The following is a 10,000-nucleotide window of genomic DNA, read 5'->3' on the forward strand; positions in this document are numbered from 1 at the left end:
TTAGCTATTTTGGCCTGCTTATAGCTGTGGTCTTCATACTTTAATTTAAACCATTTAACAAAATAGATGCAGGACCTGGATTTTTAACCTCATATGGTGAGATATGTTTTAAGGAGTCCTGTATCATTCCGCAATTAACTGGTGCAATGGGTAAATAGCATTTTTGGGATCCAGGTTAGGTAGTTGTTTTTTTACCTCTGAATGGACTAGCACTATATTACCCAGATATATTTGGCATGAGTAGGTAAGCAATGTCATCTGACTACTGACATCTGTGTTCAAGGGGAAGTGGAAGGTAATGCAGACAAGAGTTTACTTTACAAAAAAGCATGAAATGGGAAATATTCATTGTCAAACCTGAAGGTAAGAGAGGTGGAAGCAAGTTTAGAAGGAGGACATAAATCAAAGTCTATGTTTAATTGATTGTGTTGTAGATCAGTTGGAAAAAATGTGATGAATAGAGAAAAAGTACTACAGCTGATTCCAAGACCTAATTTGTTAGAAGCAAGGAACCTCTCAACTGTGCCGAAACCCGGGATTGAATCAGGGACCTTTAGATCTTCAGTCTAACGCTCGCCCAACTGAGCTATTTCGGCCTGCTTATAGCTGTGGTCTTCATACTTTAATTTAAAACATTTAACAAAATAGATGCAGGACCTGGATTTTTAACCTCATATGGTAGAGATATGTTTTAAGGAGTCCTGTATCATTCCCCAGTTAACTGGTGCAATGGGTAAATAGCATTTTTGGGATCCAGGTTAGGTAGTTGTTTTTTTAACTCTGAATGGACTCGCACTATATTACCCAGATATATTTGGCATGAGTAGGTAAGCAATGTCATCTGACTACTGACATCTGTGTTCAAGGGGAAGTGGAATGTGATGCAGACAAGAGTTTACTTTACATAAAAGGACGAAATGGAAAACATTCATAGTCAAACCTGAAGGCAAGATAGGTGGAAGAAAGTTTAAAAGGAGGACAGAAAGCAAAGTCTATGTTGAATTGATCATTTTGTAGATCAGTTGATAAAAATGTTGATAGAGAAAAAAATACTACAGCTGATTCCAAGACCTATTTTGTTAGAAGCAAGGAACCTCTCAACTGTGCCGAAACCCGGGATTGAACCAGGGACCTTTAGATCTTCAGTCTAATGCTCTCCAAACTGAGCTATTTCGGCCTTCTGATAGCTGGGGTCTTCATACTTTAATTTGAACCATTTAACAAAATAGATGCAGGACCTGGATTTTTAACCTCATATGGTGAGATATGTTTTAAGGAGTCCTGTATCATTCCGCAATTAACTGGTGCAATGGGTAAATAGCATTTTTGGGATCCAGATATATTTGGCATGAGTAGGTAAGCAATGTCATCTGACTACTGACATCTGTATTCAAGGGGAGGTGGAAGGTAATGCAGACAAGAGTTTACTTTACAAAAAAGCATGAAATGGGAAATATTCATTGTCAAACCTGAAGGTAAGAGAGGTGGAAGCAAGTTTAGAAGGAGGACATAAAGCAAAGTCTATGTTAAATTGATTGTGTTGTAGATCAGTTGGAAAAAATTTGATGAATAGAGAAAAAGTACTACAGCTGATTCCAAGACCTATTTTGTTAGAAGCAAGGAACCTCTCAACTGTGCCGAAACCCGGGATTGAACCAGGGACCTTTAGATCTTCAGTCTAACGCTCTCCCAACTGAGCTATTTCGGCCTGCTTATAGCTGTGGTCTTCATACTTTAATTTAAACCATTTAACAAAATAGATGCAGGACCTGGATTTTTAACCTCATATGGTAGAGATATGTTTTAAGGAGTCCTGTATCATTCCGCAATTAACTGGTGCAATGGGTAAATAGCATTTTTTGGATCCAGGTTAGGTAGTTGTTTTTTTTAACTCTGAATGGACTAGCACTATATTACCCAGATATATTTGGCATGAGTAGGTAAGCAATGTCATCTGACTACTGACATCTGTGTTCAAGGGGAAGTGGAAGGTAATGCAGACAAGAGTTTACTTTACAAAAAAGCATGAAATGGGAAATATTCATTGTCAAACCTGAAGGTAAGAGAGGTGGAAGCAAGTTTAGAAGGAGGACATAAAGCAAAGTCTATGTTAAATTGATTGTGTTGTAGATCAGTTGGAAAAAATTTGATGAATAGAGAAAAAGAACTACAGCTGATCCCAAGACCTATTTTGTTAGAAGCAAGGAACCTCTCAACTGTGCCGAAACCCGGGATTGAACCAGGGACCTTTAGATCTTCAGTCTAACGCTCGGCCAACTGAGCTATTTCGGCCTTCTCATAGCTGGGGTCTTCATACTTTAATTTGAACCATTTAACAAAATAGATGCAGGACCTGGATTTTTAACCTCATATGGTAGAGATATGTTTTAAGGAGTCCTGTATCATTCCCCAGTTAACTGGTGCAATGGGTAAATAGCAGTTTTGGGATCCAGGTTAGGTAGTTGTTTTTTTAACTCTGAATGGACTAGCACTATATTACCCAGATATATTTGGCATGAGTAGGTAAGCAATGTCATCTGACTACTGACATCTGTGTTCAAGGGGAAGTGGAATGTGATGCAGACAAGAGTTTACTTTACAAAAAAGGACGAAATGGAAAACATTCATAGTCAAACCTGGAGGCAAGATAGGTGGAAGAAAGTTTAAAAGGAGGACAGAAAGCAAAGTCTATGTTGAATTGATCATTTTGTAGATCAGTTGATAAAAATGTTGATAGAGAAAAAAGTACTACAGCTGATTCCAAGACCTCTTTTGTTAGAAGCAAGGAACCTCTCAACTGTGTCGAAACCGGGGATTGAACCAGGGACCTTTAGATCTTCAGTCTAACGCTCTCCCAGCTTAGCTATTTTGGCCTGCTTATAGCTGTGGTCTTCATACTTTAATTTAAACCATTTAACAAAATAGATGCAGGACCTGGATTTTTAACCTCACATGGTAGAGATATGTTTTAAGGAGTCCTGTATCATTCCGCAATTAACTGGTGCAATGGGTAAATAGCATTTTTTGGATCCAGGTTAGGTAGTTGTTTTTTTAACTCTGAATGGACTAGCACTATATTACCCAGATATATTTGCCATGAGTAGGTAAGCAATGTCATCTGACTACTGACATCTGTGTTCAAGGGGAAGTGGAAGGTAATGCAGACAAGAGTTTACTTTACAAAAAAGCATGAAATGGGAAATATTCATTGTCAAACCTGAAGGTAAGAGAGGTGGAAGCAAGTTTAGAAGGAGGACATAAAGCAAAGTCTATGTTAAATTGATTGTGTTGTAGATCAGTTGGAAAAAATTTGATGAATAGAGAAAAAGAACTACAGCTGATCCCAAGACCTATTTTGTTAGAAGCAAGGAACCTCTCAACTGTGCCGAAACCCGGGATTGAGCCAGGGACCTTTAGATCTTCAGTCTAACGCTCGCCTAACTGAGCTATTTCGGCCTGCTTATAGCTGTGGTCTTCATACTTTAATTTAAACCATTTAACAAAATAGATGCAGGGCCTGGATTTTTAACCTCATATGGTAGAGATATGTTTTAAGGAGTCCTGTATCATTCCCCAGTTAACTGGTGCAATGGGTAAATAGCATTTTTGGGATCCAGGTTAGGTAGTTGTTTTTTTAACTCTGAATGGACTCGCACTATATTACCCAGATATATTTGGCATGAGTAGGTAAGCAATGTCATCTGACTACTGACATCTGTGTTCAAGGGGAAGTGGAATGTGATGCAGACAAGAGTTTACTTTACAAAAAAGGACGAAATGGGAAACATTCATTGTGAAACCTGAAGGCAAGATAGGTGGAAGAAAGTTTAAAAGGAGGACAGAAAGCAAAGTCTATGTTGAATTGATCATTTTGTAGATCAGTTGATAAACATGTTGATAGAGAAAAAAGTACTACAGCTGATTCCAAGACCTATTTTGTTAGAAGCAAGGAACCTCTCAACTGTGCCGAAACCCTGGATTGAACCAGGGACCTTTAGATCTTCAGTCTAACGCTCTCCCAACTGAGCTATTGTGGCCTGCTTATAGCTGTGGTCTTCATACTTTAATTTAAATCATTTAACAAAATAGATGCAGGACCTGGATTTTTAACCTCATATGGTAGAGATATGTTTTAAGGAGTCCTGTATCATTCCGCAATTAACTGGTGCAATGGGCAAATAGCATTTTTGGGATCCAGGTTAGGTAGTTGTTTTTTTAACTCTGAATGGACTAGCACTATATTACCCAGATATATTTGGCATGAGTAGGTAAGCAATGTCATCTGACTACTGACATCTGTGTTCGAGGGGAAGTGGAAGGTAATGCAGACAAGAGTTTACTTTACAAAAAAGCATGAAATGGGAAATATTCATTGTCAAACCTGAAGGTAAGAGAGGTGGAAGCAAGTTTAGAAGGAGGACATAAAGCAAAGTCTATGTTAAATTGATTGTGTTGTAGATCAGTTGGAAAAAATGTGATGAATAGAGAAAAAGTACTACAGCTGATTCCAAGACCTATTTTTTTAGAAGCAAGGAACCTCTCAACTGTGCCTAAACCTGGGATTGAACCAGGGACCTTTAGATATTCAGTCTAACGCTCTCCCAACTGAGCTGTTTCAGCCTGCTTACAGCTGTGGTCTTCATACTTTAATTTAAACCATTTAACAAAATAGATGCAGGACCTGGATTTTTAACCTCATATGGTAGAGATATGTTTTAAGGAGTCTTGTATCATTCCGCAATTAACTGGTGCAATGGGCAAATAGCATTTTTGGGATCCAGGTTACGTAGTTGTTTTTTTAACTCTGAATGGACTAGCACTATATTACCCAGATATATTTGGCATGAGTAGGTAAGCAATGTCATCTGACTACTGACATCTGTATTCAAGGGGAGGTGGAAGGTAATGCAGACAAGAGTTTACTTTACAAAAAAGCATGAAATGGGAAATATTCATTGTCAAACCTGAAGGTAAGAGAGGTGGAAGCAAGTTTAGAAGGAGGACATAAAGCAAAGTCTATGTTAAATTGATTGTGTTGTAGATCAGTTGGAAAAAATGTGATGAATAGAGAAAAAGTACTACAGCTGATTCCAAGACCTATTTTGTTAGAGGCAAGGAACCTCTCAACTGTGCCGAAACCCGGGATTGAACCAGGGACCTTTAGATCTTCAGTCTAACGCTCTCCCAACTGAGCTATTTCGGCCTGCTTATAGCTGTGGTCTTCATACTTTAATTTAAACCATTTAACAAAATAGATGCAGGACCTGTATTTTTAACCTCATATGGTACAGATATGTTTTAAGGAGACCTGTATCATTCCACAATTAACTGGTACAATGGGTAAATAGCATTTTTTGGATCCAGGTTAGGTAGTTGTTTTTTTAACTCTGAATGGACTAGCACTATATTATCCAGATATATTTGGCATGAGTAGGTAAGCAATGTCATCTGACTACTGACATCTGTGTTCAAGGGGAAGTGGAAGGTAATGCAGACAAGAGTTTACTTTACAAAAAAGCATGAAATGGGAAATATTCATTGTCAAACCTGAAGGTAAGAGAGGTGGAAGCAAGTTTAGAAGGAGGACATAAAGCAAAGTCTATGTTAAATTGATTGTGTTGTAGATCAGTTGGAAAAAATTTGATGAATAGAGAAAAAGTACTACAGCTGATTCCAAGACCTATTTTGTTAGAAGCAAGGAACGTCTCAACTGTGCCGAAACCCGGGATTGAACCAGGGACCTTTAGATCTTCAGTCTAACGCTCTCCCAACTGAGCTATTTCAGCCTTCTGATAGCTGGGGTCTTCATACTTTAATTTGAACCATTTAACAAAATAGATGCAGGACCTGGATTTTTAACTTCATATGGTAGAGACATGTTTTAAGGAGTCCTGTATCATTCCCCAGTTAACTAGTGCAATGGGTAAATAGCATTTTTGGGATCCAGGTTAGGTAGTTGTTTTTTTAACTCTGAATGGACTAGCACTATATTACCCAGATATATTTTGCATGAGTAGGTAAGCAATGTCATCTGACTACTGACATCTGTGTTCAAGGGGAAGTGGAATGTGATGCAGACAAGAGTTTACTTTACAAAAAAGGACGAAATGGGAAACATTCATTGTCAAACCTGAAGGCAAGATATGTGGAAGAAAGTTTAAAAAGAGGACAGAAAGCAAAGTCTATGTTGAATTGATCATTTTGTAGATCAGTTGATAAAAATGTTGATAGAGAAAAAAGTACTACAGCTTATTCCAAGACCTACTTTGTTAGAAGCAAGGAACCTCTCAACTGTGCCGAAACCCGGGATTGAACCAGGGACCTTTAGATCTTCAGTCTAACGCTCTCCCAACTGAGCTATTGCGGCCTGCTTATAGCTGTGGTCTTCATACTTTAATTTAAACCATTTAACAAAATAGATGCAGGACCTGGATTTTTAACCTCATATGGTAGAGATATGTTTTAAGGAGTCCTGTATCATTCCGCAATTAACTGGTGCAATGGGCAAATAGCAGTTTTGGGATACAGGTTAGGTAGTTGTTTTTTTAACTCTGAATGGACTAGCACTATATTACCCAGATATATTTGGCATGAGTAGGTAAGCAATGTCATCTGACTACTGACATCTGTATTCAAGGGGAGGTGGAAGGTAATGCAGACAAGAGTTTACTTTACAAAAAAGCATGAAATGGGAAATATTCATTGTCAAACCTGAAGGTAAGAGAGGTGGAAGCAAGTTTAGAAGGAGGATATAAAGCAAAGTCGATGTTAAATTGATTGTGTTGTAGATCAGTTGGAAAAAATTTGATGAATAGAGAAAAAGTACTACAGCTGATTCCAAGACCTATTTTGCTAGAAGCAAGGAACCTCTCAACTGTGCCGAAACCCGGGATTGAACAAGGGACCTTTAGATCTTCAGTCTAACGCTCTCCCAACTGAGCTATTTCGGTCTTCTGATAGCTGGGGTCTTCATACTTTAATTTGAACCATTTAACAAAATAGATGCAGGACCTGGATTTTTAACCTCATATGGTAGAGATATGTTTTAAGGAGTCCTGTATCATTCCCCAGTTAACCGGTGCAATGGGTAAATAGCATTTTTGGGATCCAGGTTAGGTAGTTGTTTTTTTAACTCTGAATGGACTAGCACTATATTACCTAGATATATTTGGCAAGAGTAGGTAAGCAATGTCATCTGACTACTGACATCTGTGTTCAAGGGGAAGTGGAATGTGATGCAGACAAGAGTTTACTTTACAAAAAAGGACGAAATGGGAAACATTCATTGTCAAACCTGAAGGCAAGATAGGTGGAAGAAAGTTTAAAAGGAGGACAGAAAGCAAAGTCTATGTTGAATTGATCATTTTGTAGATCAGTTGATAAAAATGTTGATAGAGAAAAAAGTACTACAGCTGATTCCAAGACCTATTTTGTTAGAAGCAAGGAACCTCTCAACTGTGCCGAAACCCAGGATTGAACCAGGGACCTTTAGATCTTCAGTCTAACGCTCTCCCAACTGAGCTATTGCGGCCTGCTTATAGCTGTGGTCTTCATACTTTAATTTAAACCATTTAACAAAATAGATGCAGGACCTGGATTTTTAACCTCATATGGTAGAGATATGTTTTAAGGAGTCCTGTATCATTCCGCAATTAACTGGTGCAATGGGCAAATAGCAGTTTTGGGATCCAGGTTAGGTAGTTGTTTTTTTAACTCTGAATGGACTAGCACTATATTACCCAGATATATTTGGCATGAGTAGGTAAGCAATGTCATCTGACTACTGACATCTGTATTCAAGGGGAGGTGGAAGGTAATGCAGACAAGAGTTTACTTTACAAAAAAGCATAAAATGGGAAATATTCATTGTCAAACCTGAAGGTAAGAGAGGTGGAAGCAAGTTTAAAAGGAGGACATAAAGCAAAGTCTATGTTAAATTGATTGTGTTGTAGATCAGTTGGAAAAAATTTGATGAATAGAGAAAAAGTACTACAGCTGATTCCAATACCTATTTTGTTAGAAGCAAGGAACCTCTCAACTGTGCCGAAACCCAGGATTGAACCAGGGACCTTTAGATATTCAGTCTAACGCTCTCCCAACTGAGCTATTTTGGCCTTCTGATAGCTGGGGTCTTCATACTTTAATTTGAACCATTTAACAAAATAGATGCAGGACCTGGATTTTTAACCTCATATGGTAGAGATATGTTTTAAGGAGTCCTGTATCATTCCCCAGTTAACTGGTGCAATGGGTAAATAGCATTTTTGGGATCCAGGTTAGGTAGTTGTTTTTTTAAATCTGAATGGACTAGCATTATATTACCCAGATATATTTGGCATGAGTAGGTAAGCAATGTCATCTGACTACTGACATCTGTGTTCACGGGGAAGTGGAATGTGATGCAGACAAGAGTTTACTTTACAAAAAAGGACGAAATGGGAAACATTCATAGTCAAACCTGAAGGAAAGATAGGTGGAAGAAAGTTTAAAAGGAGGACATGAAGCAAAGTCTATGTTGAATTGATCAATTTGTGGATCAGTTGATAAAAATGTTGATAGAGAAAAAAGTGCTACAGCTGATTCCAAGACTTATTTTGTGAGAAGCAAGGAACCTCTCAACAGTGCCGAAACCCGGGATTAAACCAGGGACCTTTAGATCTTCAGTCTAACGCTCTCCCAACTGAGCTATTTCTGCCTCCTGCTAGCTGTAGTCTTCATACTTTAATTTAAACCATTTAACAAAATAGATGCAGGACCTGGATTTTTAACCTCATACGGTAGAGATATGTTTTAAGGAGTCATGTATCATTCCGCAATTAACTGGTGCAATGGGCAAATAGCATTTTTGGGATCCAGGTTAGGTAGTTGTTTTTTTACCTCTGAATGGACTAGCACTATATTACCCAGATATATTTGGCATGAGTAGGTAAGCAATGTCATCTGACTACTGACATCTGTGTTCAAGGGGAAGTGGAAGGTAATGCAGACAAGAGTTTACTTTACAAAAAAGCATGAAATGGGAAATATTCATTGTCAAACCTGAAGGTAAGAGAGGTGGAAGCAAGTTTAGAAGGAGGACATAAAGCAAAGTCTATGTTAAATTGATTGTGTTGTAGATCAGTTGGAAAAAATTTGATGAATAGAGAAAAAGTACTACAGCTGATTCCAAGACCTATTTTGTTAGAAGCAAGTAACCTCTCAACTGTGCCGAAACCCGGGATTGAACCAGTGACCTTCAGATTTTCAGTCTAACGCTCTCCCAACTGAGCTATTTCGGCCTGCTTATAGCTGTGGTCTTCATACTTTAATTTAAACCATTTAACAAAATAGATGCAGGACCTGGATTTTTAACCTCACATGGTAGAGATATGTTTTAAGGAGTCCTGTATCATTCCGCAATTAACTGGTGCAATGGGTAAATAGCATTTTTTGGATCCAGGTTAGGTAGTTGTTTTTTTAACTCTGAATGGACTAGCACTATATTACCCAGATATATTTGGCATGAGTAGGTAAGCAATGTCATCTGACTACTGACATCTGTGTTCAAGGGGAAGTGGAAGGTAATGCAGACAAGAGTTTACTTTACAAAAAAGCATGAAATGGGAAATATTCATTGTCAAACCTGAAGGTAAGAGAGGTGGAAGCAAGTTTAGAAGGAGGACATAAAGCAAAGTCTATGTTAAATTGATTGTGTTGTAGATCAGTTGGAAAAAATTTGATGAATAGAGAAAAAGAACTACAGCTGATCCCAAGACCTATTTTGTTAAAAGCAAGGAACCTCTCAACTGTGCCGAAACCCGGGATTGAGCCAGGGACCTTTAGATCTTCAGTCTAACGCTCGCCCAACTGAGCTATTTCGGCCTGCTTATAGCTGTGGTCTTCATACTTTAATTTAAACCATTTAACAAAATAGATGCAGGACCTGGATTTTTAACCTCATATGGTAGAGATATGTTTTAAGGAGTCCTGTATCATTCCCCAGTTAACTGGTGCAATGGGT

General features: G+C 38.2%; 2 non-coding genes across 2 annotated transcripts; both read right to left on the minus strand.

Moving 5' to 3' along the window:
* Positions 1-1,635: 1,635 nt before the first annotated feature.
* TRNAF-GAA (transfer RNA phenylalanine (anticodon GAA)) lies at positions 1,636-1,708 on the minus strand. Its single transcript has one exon. It is a non-coding gene; the product is annotated as a tRNA-Phe (tRNA).
* A 3,422-nt stretch (positions 1,709-5,130) lies between these two features.
* TRNAF-GAA (transfer RNA phenylalanine (anticodon GAA)) lies at positions 5,131-5,203 on the minus strand. The gene has a single exon. It is a non-coding gene; the product is annotated as a tRNA-Phe (tRNA).
* Positions 5,204-10,000: the final 4,797 nt, after the last annotated feature.

This window comes from Lissotriton vulgaris, chromosome 8, assembly GCF_964263255.1.
Source record: "Lissotriton vulgaris chromosome 8, aLisVul1.2, whole genome shotgun sequence".
Lineage (NCBI taxonomy): Eukaryota > Metazoa > Chordata > Amphibia > Caudata > Salamandridae > Lissotriton > Lissotriton vulgaris.